At 38.8% G+C, this 14,185-nt stretch overlaps 1 protein-coding gene across 6 annotated transcripts in view; it reads right to left on the bottom strand.

Moving 5' to 3' along the window:
• LDB2 (LIM domain binding 2) overlaps window positions 1-14,185 on the bottom strand; it is a gene marked incomplete at both ends in the record, with an annotated part of 388,217 nt that overhangs the window by 331,573 nt on the left and 42,459 nt on the right. The gene's annotated exons all lie outside the window — the stretch shown is intronic.

Genomic DNA, 14,185 nt, shown 5'->3' with positions numbered 1-14,185 from the left:
AAGCAAGGGATCAAACTCTGTAGCAGAACTAGTTGCATTTTAACTTATTGGAAGTGGATCTAAAAATTCTAGCTGTATCTTTTTATGGCCTAAATGCATGGAAATCAGACTTTTGAAGGATGTTTTGTTACCTTCTGTGATGGTTGGAGACAGTATTTCTAGAGCTATAAAAACACTGAATATGTAAATGTGGGGAACATTTATATGTTAAAAACACAGAAAAGCAACCATGTGTAAGCCCGGCTAAGAGCAGGTAGAGGGAGAAGCCACACTAGCAGACTGTAGATCCCCAGGGCTCTTTATTAATTCCATCATGCTATTTACATGAAAATGAAGCCCCACCTTTGTACTAAGACTCCAAGACCAAAGCACCAGGGCAATGCAAATGAGTCAGCAAAGAGTGCTTTATCATAAAAATATATCATTTTCTTCAATGGCTTCTGTGGATTTTTGATATGGAAGTCTCTTTATAGCTCTCACAATCATCAAGCGGATGTTTGTCAAAGTACGCCTCCCAGATGTCCAAATAAAACAGTTTTGCTGTGATGAGTTTATGCTGAGAGCTGGGAAAAGACTATATTCTATTTGAATTTCTCTCCTTTGGAGATTGTGTCCCACCCATTTTCTCTTTTTAATTCTCCACTTGCTCAAAATTTGAACAGTTAGGGTTCTGGCTAGTTGTACCCTAATTTATGAACAATCTCCTGGAACTGTTTTTCTAACAAGATAATATTGTGGCAGGTAGAGAGGTGTATCTTAAAAATAATAGACTCAACTGGTAGACAGGTAAATGCAAAAAGTGATCATTTAGAAGTTGTTTTCGTTATTATTATCATTATTATTATTATTATTATGGTGATACTGGATTGAACCCAGAGGCATTCTACCTCCTAACCACACCCCAACCTTATTTTATTTTTTTTATTTTGAAGCCATGCCTCCCCACTAAATTGCTGAAGAAACAAAAAAAATGTAATGGCTACATTAAAACACGTTTACCTTCACTAGTAAGTAAGTCACAGAATACAAAGGAGAATATCATCCCCAGCAGTGTTTGAACACCTAGTCAGCAAACATTTCCTTTAGTGATATAATTTAACACAGACCAGAGTGTGATCACATGACCAAACATATTCCTACTAATGAAAGGTCCTCAATTGCATGATTTTGTCAAAAATTCACTGTTGATACTTTGTCAAATACCCTTGGAAATACCCACACTCTATTATTTTGTAACCCCCTTCAGGATGTGTCCCGAATATGAAAAAAAAATCCCTATATTAAAAATGCTCACCAGAGTGTAGTAAAATAACTATATATATATATATATATATATATATATTGGTGGTTCTGGGGGTGGAACCCAGAGGCTTTCTACTTCTGGGCTATACTCCCAGACCCATTTTATATATTTTATTTGGAAACAGGGTCTCACTAAGTTGCTGAGAACCTCACTAAGTAGCTGAGGCTGGCTTCTAACCTGCGCGATCCTCCTGTCTCAGCCTCCCAAGCGCGGGGATTACAAGTGTGCGCCACCACGCCTGGCAACAATATTTATTAAAAACAGCTGAACCTCTAGAAAAAAGTCATCTTATTGACCGCAAGAAATACTGAAAGACAAGTATTAGTGAGTGTGGAAAATGATTTTTAAGAATCACTTTAATATAATATTTTAATGCAAATAAAAAGTAAAATATAAATATGTAGTACAAACATGTCTTTTATGAAAAAATTTAAGAAAAATACTAAAACATAATAAGACAAATACTTAACTCTTAATGTCTTTGGGTTGTAAAATACTGAGAGGCATTTATTTTAAAATCTACTTCAATGTCTCTATTTATTAATTTTCTACAATAAGCATATAATACATTGAAACTAGGGAAAAAGTGAATTATAAAAAGTGAAAGAAAACCCAACAATTATATATAAAGGGTGTTTAATGACAAGTCATTGCTAAAGACAGCATTCTCTTTAAACTAAGGCTATATAATCTGATTCCATGCAGAGATTCCAAACTCCGTTTGGAGAAGCCCTTGTATATACACTATAATCTAATTAATGGCATTTTTACCCAAACGAATTTAAAATTTTAATGTCTTAAAACAATGCCAAAAATTTGGGATATTCAAATATTTGGCAGGACTTTCCGAGAAGACAGCAGATGTATGCCATGTGTTTGCAGAAAGACAAGAATGTACACATGGTTGGGAGTCACAGGAAGGCAGAGCCCAGCTCAGTATGCAGAAAAACCTTTCACTTCAGTGATGTCCTGTGATGGGTGGACAACCTGGGGACATGTTAATCCTCCTCAACCTGGCCAGGAGTTTAGAGGAGGGGGTGAAACCATGTGATTTTCTCTGTCTTTTCTCTTACCTCGATCTGAGTAATCCCCATCTCAGTCACTGACACCCATCTTTACACAGTTGCTGCAGACAAGTATTTGAATCTTCTGTCTTCTTCTTTACCCATCCCCGGCAAGTACATCTCAAACCCATCTACTGCTCCCATCATGCTAGTCGACATCCGTGTCTCCTGTGGGCCTCAGATTGAGCCACCTATACTGTCCGCTCTTTCCTGTAATCTGTTTGTTGCATTGCTGCCAGAAAGCTACATCTACAGCATAACTCAGATTATACTCCCTCCTTACTAGCAAGCCTTTAAGTGCTTCCCAAAGCACCCCCCACAAAAAATCCAAATTGAACACTGAAATTCCCTTTCTTTCCTTGCATTATAAGAACCAATGAAGTCTGGCCTCTAACCTCTTCATAGTCCCAATCTCTTTCTCTCCCTTCCTCCCTCCCAGAACCAACAGGCCCCCACGAGGTTCACGAGGATGGATCCTTACATATCAGTCTTTGCTTAAATATTAGTTCTCCAGCTATGACTTTCCTGGACACCTCATCTGAAGGACTCTCAGTCATATTCTCTCTTACCCTCCTCTTTCATTTCTTCCCATCTCTTAGATTCACTGCTTATTTTTTCCCCTTGTGAGTTAATTTTACCCAATGCCAGGCCCAAGGGAGAGTACTGTTCTTCTTGCCCACTGTTTTATTCAAAAGGCTTGAAACAAAGTTGCTTAATTAATATAGATGCAATGAGTGCTGAACACCTTCTCATGATTAAATTCCACACACGGGCAACACAGACACTTTGGCGGAGCTCACTGAAGCACCAGGGAGCTCTCCTAGAGAGCAGCGCTACTCCCTTCAAATCCCTCTGGCCCAACTAACGTATTAAGTCCTCGGAAGGCATACAACAATACAGAGACCAGTGGAATTTCAAATTGACACCTCAAAACATGTATCTGTCCTGTTTATTCAAAAACAATACATTTTGAGATGTTGCTATTAAGAACAAAAATACCTATCAAGAACACACAGGCATTGGCCCCTCCGTCTCTCCCATAACTCTCTGACCATCTGCAAAGAAAAGAGGTCCTGGCCCCTTCTCTAGGGTCAACGCCTTGGACGTTGGCATGGATTTTAGCCTTCCATCGGGTCCATATTATATCCGAGCCCTTTTAGACAACAAGCTAGTCAGAGACAGCCTTTACATACTAGTGTGACTTAAAAGAATAACTGTGGAAACCACGCAAGCCATGACAAGATTCCCTCAGAAGGTGAAGCCCTTTCAGCCCAAAACTTCAACATATGTGAGTGAACTTTGCATCCTTCATACAGATATGTGAATTAGCAATATGCTCCTTAGGGCCTTTGCAGGGCAATCCAGGATCCAGACAAGGAGAGTGTGAAGGCTGCATGAGACATAGGGAGGGCCTCAGGACCCCCACACCGGGAGGGTGGGAGGGTCTTAGAGAAGTGTCAAAGTAGCCCGGTTCCCTGATAATGGAAGCATCTAGCCAGAGGAAGCAGGAACTAGTGGAAAGATCATGGGCTTAGGAGTAGAAGCCTATTCAGATCCTAGCCCTACTACCTACTATCTGAGTTTTTTTTTAGCAAGCCATTTAATGTACATCAGACTCAATCTCTTTTATGGGCAAACAAAAAAAAAAAGGTAGTTAGGTTATATTTACATCATAGAAATACTCAGAAAATTGAGAAAATTTATGTATGGAAAAACTCCTAAAACTCTTGGCACCTGCGAGAGACTTCATTTACATGAGTTTATTTTCCTCCCCTTTTCTGAGCACAGAGGAGAACTTGAGAAGTTAGCATGCCCACATTACAGGAACTCGAACAGTCTAAGAATAATTTAAAAAAGAAACTCCATACCACCCATGTAAAATCACCATTTCCTTCAAATCACTACCTCTAGAACTAGCCCTGCAAATCACGAGCCCTTCTAACAATGTCTTCGCTCTTGGTCTCAGTGTGGCTCACGAGAGATCACACCAAATTCTGGGCTGGGTGGAAGGAGGGTGAAGAGGCATTCATTAAAGTATGGGGCCATAGAAAAAGCATGCTTATGAGTTTATTTTGAAGACTTGGTAATTTATGGTGCCCATTCGATATCAAATTCAGCATTTTTAGGAATTATTTGAATATTGAGGTCTGAAACACTAATGTAAATTTCAGGCCTAGAGATACATACTTAGGTATCTATCTAATGCTGTGTGTGTGTGTGTGTGTGTGTGTGTGTGTGTGTGTAAGACAGGGACAGAGAATGAATATGTATGTTTGTTGGGAATGGAGAAACATCATTCTAGAAAAATCTGTTCAGATGGCAAGAGTAGGAAATACATGTATAAGGGTGGGTAGAAGCAATGGATTCTGGAGAACAGTTAGAAACCTGCTCTCTGAGTTGGGGGCACTTGTGTTTACATTTGCCTATTTTTATTTGTAAATATTCCATCATAGCAAATGTCAAGCTACCACGTGACATGAACATGCCCACAAAAATCATGAGAAAGTCACAGTTGACCCTGGCAAACAGGTATAAGGCAGCTGTAGCACAGCACAGGATGGCAGGAGGGAGAAAGTAGAAAGAACTGAAGAACAACATAACACACGTAATGAGGTAAAAATGAAGACTGAGAGCAATTCACAGCAGAAAGGTGCGGTGCGTAAACACAAAAGACGTCACTGACAATGTGTAGGAGAGTAAGCCTCGGATGCATAGCATTTTAGTCAGCATTCTTACCACTGTGACCCAAACACTTGACATGCAAGGCCTAGATGAAGAAGGATGCATTGGCTCACAGTCCTGGAGATTTCAGTCTATACTTGACCAGCTTTCAAATAGGAGCCAGGGCTGCAGGTCCTCAGGGCATCATGATGGGGAGCAGAGAGAGAAGGTGAGAACTTATGTCAGCTCATGGTGGCAGGGGAGAGAAGAAGAGGAAGCCGCAGCCGCAGCCTCCTTAAAAAACACTGTCTTGAGCCATCCCCAGACTCTAAACATGACTACTTCGTGTACCACATAAGGTCTGGGGGCATTTGAAATTCAAATTAATAATAGAAACTGAACAGGAGGGAAGGCAAGCTGGATTACAAACATACAAATGGAAAGACAGTGAAGACCTATGTAGACAAGTCTTTCAAAACACTGGATTAGGAAGAAAGAAGAGAAATAAGTCAATGTTGGGATTTGGGGGTTAATGTTGGGCTTGAGCATCACCTCAAAGACCTGAGCTACTTGTTAGAGAAGTAGCAAGCAACCAAAACACAGTGGGGATAAATGGGCACCCATGTCAACAAGAAAAAGCAGGTCAGGTGGCAGCGTGCTCAAAACACAGTGGGGATAAATGGGCACCCATGTCAACAAGAAAAAGGAGGTCAGGTGGCAGGGTGCTCTATAGCATGTGAGAGAAGAGAGGGAGAGAGGGAGAGAGGGGGAGAGGGAGAGAGGGAGAGAGAAGGAGAAAGAGAGAGAGAGAAGGACAGAGAGACAGAGAGAAAGACTTTTTGAAAACATTCTTCTACCTATACTGTTATTACCACTTCTAGCTAGAAATAATCAGAGACACAGCCTGAGTTCTGAGGTCACAGACTGGAGTAATCCTGGTCTTGTCCTGTTCTAGCTCTGTGATCTCAGCCAAGACATTTCTTCATTTGTAAGATGGAGATAATAACTTGCTCATTTTGAGACGTTCTTAGATGCAATTACCTAACACATACAAAGGTACCTAGAGGACCCAGCCGATAGTAGACCTTAGGTACACTTTGGTGTCTTTGCTCCATGCCTTACATACAACACTAAGGCATTCATACTAAACTTACAACAGCATCCTGTGTTCATGACTAGAGAAGAAGAAAATAGTTTTTCTGCTAAGAAAATCATGCAGTAATAGAGACTTGAAAGGATGGATTTTTCTTTCTTCTTGTCCACATCTATCACACATTAAAGTGGCAAACTTCCATACACAAAGGCTGAGCTAGGGACTGCCACGTGAAAAAAAATATTCATAAGGTACTTGTAGAATCATCTGGACAAAAGATGCTAATGAATATCTATGACCTTTACAAATTCTTTGGAGAAGATAGAGTATGTACAGCTTCAGAAGAGAATACCTAGGAAATTAACTTGCTCCAGCTTTTCCAAATTTGACATTAGCTATTTTTAAAATTTTATAAACTTATTTCTTTATGCACTTAATACAGAAGTAACATTTGTTTTAAATCCTTTAATTGGTTCCTTTGAAACTAAAAACTTTATTTTTCTGTTAAATGTAAGAAAGCTAATCAGCCAGTAATACATAAACTGATCCAACTATTTTAAGAAACCATAGTTACTGTACCCTAGATTGTATATAATATTTAATTAGGTTTATTCATATTCATTGGTCAGAATTTGGGAAAATGCAAAACACAAAGATTACTTTTACTGTAAGGAAAACTTATACCCAAATCTCAATAAGAAGATAGGTAGCCATCATGTCTCAGTAGAGAACAAGCAAAAAAGTCATTTTTTTCTCCAAAAAATACCATTATGTTTTTAAACTATGCACATATTTTTATTTTTCCTATTGCAAAGGAATACAAGTATTCCCTTATTGTTTTTATATGTATTAAAGATCAATGCTCTATAATTTTCTGAAGTTGTTCATTTTAATTAGTAAGTCAACAAGATATCCATCAACAGATGAATGGATTTACAAAATTGTGGAATATGTACACAATGGAATTTTACTCAGCCATTAAAAAAACTCAATTACATCATTTTCAGGGAAATGGATGGAACTGGAGGACATTATGCTAATTGAGATTAGACAGTCACAAAAAATAAGAAATCAGATGCTTTCCCTAATATGTGAGAGCTAAGGAGAAATGGGTCATAGGAGGAACTCTAGATGAAAATGGAAATCCTATAGAGGAGCAAACAAGACAACCTAAATGAGGAGATGGGAGGGGGGAAGAAGGAAAATCTCTAAAACACACAATGTACTTAAACATATCGAAGTCAACCACTAAGCCAAGCAAGGGAAGGAGGGATGGGGAGGGAATGGGGTGGGGACTGGGTAGGGGTTAAATCGGTGATGTGTACATGTATGTACACACAAGTTTTTTTACCCCAATATGATGTATGAACATAATGCACCAATAAAAAATTAAAAAACACAAATGAAATGGTACCCTACAAGTTGAAAAAAAGAATTTGCAAACCATAAATCTTATAAAGAATTAATATCATCCAAATATAAAGAATATATACAATTCAATACTGGAAAAAATAACTAAAATTAGAGAAAAGAACCTGAATATATATCTATATAGAAAACATTAAAAATGGTTAACAGATACTTGAAAGAGTGCTCAACATCATCAATCATCAGAAAAATGTCAATCAAAACTATTATGAGGTACCAGAGAATACTTGTTAGAATAGCTGTTATTAAAAAGTCAAAAGATACCAAATGTTTGAGAGCATGTGGAAAAAAGAGAACCCTAAGGCATGCTGGGAATATGGATTGGTTACAGTCATTTAGGAAAACAGTATGGAGGTTTCTAAAGAAGTTAAAAATAGAATTACTATATGACACACCAGTCACTCTTCTGGGTATGTATTTAAAGAGAAATGGAATCATCACTTCATAAAAATTTGCACACTCTCTACCATGCTCATTGTGACACTACTTACAATAACTAAGATATGGAAATAATCTATGTGTATGTTGATGGGTGAATGAATGAAGAAACTGTGGCACTTATGTAGGTGGAATATTATTCAGTCATAAAAAGGAGCAATATAGCTTGTCATTTGCTACAACAGGGAGAAACCTATAGGCCAGTGTACTATGTGATATAAGCCAGGTAGAGATAGAGAAATTTTGTGTGATCTCATTTATACTTGGAATATAAAAGAAAAACAAGAAAATAATATACAGAGATAGAGAACAAAACAGGTTTCTAGGAGTGGCAAAAAGTGAGATGGGAAGACACACAAAAGGGTAAGTAACTATTTAAGGTAACTGAGTTAATTTGCTTTACTGCGGTAATTTTTAAATTATGTCCCATAATATATTTATTTTTATCTACACAATAAAATATATTTAAGAATAAAATAAACTCATAGATTCTCCTTTCTTATAAGAAAATAAAATATCAAATCAAGAGTCATAATTTATATAACTTTTTGTGAGTCTCTCTCTCCATCTAAAATAATGACATCATTTTGGTAGTATCTTTCCAGGTTTTTTTTTATCTTTCTGTACATTTAATAAATGAGTACAAATATGCATGTTTCTACATGTATGTATAACTATATATATATATATATATATATATATATATATATATATTACATGTTATATGAAGTAGTTGTATGTATCATTTTTATTTATGTAGCTGTTTTGTTTAGGGAAGAAGTATTCATATATAAGATACTTCACATTTTTTTGAAATTTGCTATTTTCTTACAAAAAACAGTATCCTTTAGGTCTTTGGTGTTAGTATATTCCATGCAATGTGTATTTTGCTATGCACATAATTATTTAGGTTTGCTTTGCCCTGTTGATGGAGCAACAGCTGCAATACATACAGCAATAATTAGTAATGTGAAATATACATCACTTTAAAAAATCAATTAAAAAGAGACAAACAGTCCAATGGACAACTAATTTGCAAAAGAAAACGGACAAAAATGAGCTCAACTTCAGTTTGATCTGGGGTGGCCATTCTCAACTGATTCCCAAGATCATTTCAGGGGTAGATGAGATCGAAACTCTTCCCACCACAGTCTGAGCTCTTCTTCACCTTTTCTTCTGTGTTGACTTCTGCACGGCTCATGCACAGCAATAGTAGGGGAAACTGGAGGGACCTCCGGCAAATCAGGGCATAGATGCCAGACCTTACAGGAGTGATGTAGTCTTCACTGCCTTGCACTTGGCGGTTAAGAAAAGTCCTTGAGGAAGTAGTCAAAATTATAAATCTCACTGTTTCTTTACTTTGAGAACATGACTTTTTAATAATCTCTGAGACAAAATGAGAAGAGACCATCTCTAGGAGAGGTAGTTGAGTGCCTGTGAGCTCAGCTAGGGGCTTCTTTCGCGAAGTAGTATTTTAGTTGAAAGAACAACTGACGAGCCTTAGTTATTCCAACGTGTATTTGGCAGACGCATCATCCAAAGGGAGCGAAATGAGCCAATCACTTCAAGGAGAACAACTGGCAGTGCTTCTTGCCAATGATAAACTTTGAGCGTTGGGGAAGAAGTTAAATTAGAGGAAAGTTATATCTGCCTCTGCAAGCTTGACAGCGTCCCAGTACTGGAAGATTTTTCTAATGAGATTGATGGCGATATTAATGAATGTGATTTTTTTTTGCTATCGCATAATGAAATGTGTCAAATTGGGAAGATGTGCAAAACTCAGCCAACCGAAATTTTCCAAATAACCAAATGTGTGATATTACAAATTCATGAGTGGATAAAATATCCACTTAAAGTGCAAGACCGACTAATGGATTTTACTGTTACAGAGCATGAAAGGGTTATTGATAACATTTTCAGATTTCACACTGAACTCAACTCTTAAGAAGCTAACACTTGCAGAGTTTGGGTGTCACAACAAAGAAGAATATTTGTAACAATCTTAAGAAACTGTTAGGATATTTTCTCCTTTTCTAACCGCCTATCCATGTGAAGGCAATTTTATTTGACCGAACTAAGTTAACAGCAGACTGAATGTAAAAACTGATAGGTGAATTAATCTACCTTCTATTAAACAAACACTAAAGTTATGGTAAAAGAAGCACAATAATCTTAAACAAAATCTTGTTAGGTCCTTAGACAGTTTTAAGTCTGGGTAATCCTAATACCCAAATTCTTAAAAAAACCCTGCTCATGGAAATGAAAGTTAAATTTAGATAACATTTTTGATCATTTTTGATCCATACACTTAGTTAAAATTTTCAAAATTATTATTATCAAGTTTTGGTAAAATATGTGGTAATGGATAATCTCATACTCTGAAACTAAAGAGAATGTAAATTGATGCAGTCACTTTGAAGTACAAAAGTACAAGGGGGATTGTTTTGTTGTTGTTGTCGTTGTTGTTGTTGATGATGGTGTTGTTGTTGTTGTCGTTTTTGTTTTTGGATAGATTGAAGCCAGGGCCTTGCTCATGCTAAGCACATGCTCTTCCTTTGAACTACATCCCCATCCCCTAGGCTATGTCTATTAAAGGACTCAGCCAACTTTCCCAATGAAGACCAGGTGTACAGTAGCTCTCACTGATCCATGGTTTTGCTGTCTATATCTTCAGGTACCTGTGGTCAACTTACCTGTGTTCTGAAGCCGCTCACAGCAAAATTTCAGAAACAAACAATTCATGGTTTAAACTGAATGCCATTCTGAGTAGTGTGATGACGTCTCATACCATCCCATCCAGGATGTGAATCTTCCCTCCATCCAATGTACCCACACTGTATATGCTGCCTGCCCATTGGTCCCTTAACAGCAGCCTCTGTTATGGATTGAGCATCTCTGTTTTGGAGTGTTTGTGTCAACTAACCCTCATTTTATTAAGAGCTCCAAAATGTAAAAGCAGAGACACTTACATTTTTATTGGGACATAGTTATAATTGCTCTATTTGATTATTATTACCAGTCTCTCTCTGTGCCTAATTTGTAAATAAAACTTTGGGTTCAGCACTCTGCCAGGTGCCAGGTATCCATTCCTCACGGATAAATGAGGACATCCATGTCTAAGGTTCTGAGCCTATAGGGCCACTGTTGGTACTACTCAATTCTGCCACAGCAGCACAACGGCAGACACAGGGAATGTATAAATGCATGAGCATGGCTTGTGTTCCAAGACATTTATATTTAAATTGTATGTATTTTGTGAAAGCTGTCAGAGTCCAAATGGAGTTGCTTGTGTCAAACTCTCACAAATAAATAAAGCCAGAAGACGGTGAAAGAGGGGATCTCATTCATGTATCTGTAATAACAAGAGCCATCGCCAGAGACTGCCAGGAGCACAGTCTTGCACAAGCATCTTCTGTGGGGACGAGTTACCAGCAACCACTGGTCCAGCCTTGGGTAGGTGCCACCCTTGCTACTGATCTTTGTGTAAGGATCACAGCTTCAAAACAACCAATAGAATACTCATAATTTACCTGCAAAAATCCTCGTCTTTCTTTTGCCTCTCTAACCATGCCCATAATTTACTATGGCACATGTAATTTCCTTACTGCAGCACATGTATTTCACACTGGAATGCTCATTCCCAATAAAATTATATTTGGAGAATCTCTCTGTTTGGTAGTGAGGTTGACATGAGTAGCTCCATTTTGATTCTTACAAACTCTCACAATTGTACAACGTAGGAAATCTGCTCTTCAATACACGCTTTACAGCATATTCACACCTACATAGCATTGAAGATGCTCTAGATGCATATATATATTATATATACATATATATATATAACATATATATGCATATTTATAAGCTCATTTAATCATCACAATAGCCCATGAGTTTAATACTATTAGTTTCTTCATTTTATAGATAAAGTTGAAGCCCAGAGGAACTAAGCAACTTACCTAAAGCCACATAGCTAATTACAGTGTTTTCTTCAACATTATTTTATATGGCAAAATTCTAGAAATAACCTAAGTGTTTAGAGACAGTAAACATTACACTTGATCCGGTTGGTATCTTTCTTTACACAGATCTCTCAAAATTAAGTGGCTTCTGGCTTTCGTATCTTTTCCCGTTCACAGTTTCAAAGTATGTTTGAGGTCTCACTTTCTCTTTTTAAAGCTCTTGGTGATCGTGGAAGCCCAGGGTGAACCCTGTTCTTAATGCCCATAAAACATCATCTCTGGAATTGGTGGGCTGTCTGTGGAGTTTACATCCCCAGTGCTCCTATGTTGCAGGGTGGGACAAAGGGATGTGGGGAGCCACTTAGGTTGTCCTTGCTGTGCTTTCTATCCAGGGTAGACCATCAGTTCCTACAGGAGACAGTGTGAGGCAACCTATGCTCCTTTTTAATCCTCTGTCCAAGGCCACCTTTACCTCCTCCACTGCTACATCTCCCTGTCAAACCATCATCCTGGCTCCTCTAACATTTCCACTGGCGTTCCGTACATATGTGAAGTTACCAATGCCAATCTCAACATCATGTACTGGGAAAGGGAGGGAGTGGAGAGAGAGCCAGGGGGAAGCTCACCAGGTGCTGTGCGCATGTGTGTGTGTGTGTGTGTGTGTGTGTGTGTGTGTGTGTATTCCTATCACTTGGAACTTCATAACGATGTGAGAATACAAAGTACCAGTAAAAGTGTATTAAAAAATAAAAATTGAAAATTTCTCCAGACCAACATTCCCATTCTTGCCAAGCTACAATACACTCTTTCCATGGAATCCAGCACACGCCTTATGGCACGTGTAACTCGTATCAGACATCCAGCTCAGGTACCTCCTACGGCTTCTCACTGAATAAAACCACAAGTGTTCACCATGGTCTTCAAAGCCTGACCTCGGGGGACCTGCCCTCCTGTCCCGTGGCTGACCCATCTCGTAGTTTTCCAGACACATGGCAGTCCTTGCTGCTCCTCCCCATGATAAACTGGTACTGCAGCTGAGCCTTGAAGCTGGCTATCCCCCTGCCTCGATGCTCTACCTAAAATGTTAGTGAAGGCTCATCTCTTGGTTCCTGAAGGTTTCTGAACATCCCCTCATCAGGGGAGCTGCCCTGCCAGCCCTATCTAAAGAGGCATGGCAGCCCACCTGGCTCCTTTACTGTCTTCCCTCAGTTTCCCCTTCTTCATGGTGCTTAGCAGAGCCCAGTTTACTTTATGTTGTCATGCATGCATGCATGAGAGAGAAAGAGAGTGTGTGTGTGTGTGTGTGTGTGTGTGTGTGTGTGTGTGTGTGTGTGTATTGGTACCGGGAACTGACCCCAGGAACATTCTTCTCTGAGCCAGACCATCAGCTGGACTTTGTTATATTTTTTTTAATTTTGAAACTGGGTCTTGCTAAGGTGCTGAAGATGACTTCAAATCTTTGATCCTCCTGTCTCAGCCTCCCCAGTATTGGAATCACAGCCACCACATGTGGCTCATCAGGCTTATTAAATCACCGTTTGTCTATCCCTTCAGCCCAACCTAAAACAAGGCCCGGGACTTGGCTGCTCAATAAATACTGGTCTATACTGATTGAGCCTCAGTTTCCTCATTTCCAAAGTGGAAATGATGCTGTCCCTTACAGGATTGTTATTAGTAACCATTCTTTATTTTATTTTTAAAATCTAGCAAGTAGCCAGGTGCAGTGGTGCATGCTTGTAATTCCAGCATTTGGGAGGCTGAGACAGGAGGATGGACCGAGGTTCTTGCCCAGCCTCAGCTACTTAGTGAGGCCCTTTGCAACTCAGTGGGACCATGTTTCAAAATAAAGAATAAAAAATGGAGCTGGGGGTGTAGCTCAGAAATAAAATGCCAATGGGTTCCATCCCTAGTAATGCACTGCAAAAAAAATAACTAATAAATAAATAAGTAAATCAATAAATAGAAATAAAATATGGCAAGTGATGCCTGTTGTGCTGCTAAGCACTTTGCCCTAATTTTCTCACACGATTTTACTAGAGGCTCAATGAGATGAAAACATCCTCATCCTCAGTGTTACACAGGAGGGAACTGAGGCACAGAACAGATGAGTCACTTGCCCAGGTTCTCAGTTCTGCTGGAAGTCATGAAAGAAGTCAAAGCCACCAGCCTCGCCAATGAGGGGAGGGACACGGAATAAGGCAGGGACCACCATGCTGAGCACAGAGCTCTTTATAAG

Source organism: Muscardinus avellanarius (genome assembly GCF_963383645.1).
Source record: "Muscardinus avellanarius genome assembly, chromosome: 6".
Taxonomy (NCBI): domain Eukaryota; kingdom Metazoa; phylum Chordata; class Mammalia; order Rodentia; family Gliridae; genus Muscardinus; species Muscardinus avellanarius.
Note: the sequence above shows the minus strand (reverse complement) of the source record. Positions and strands in the feature narration are given on the sequence as shown.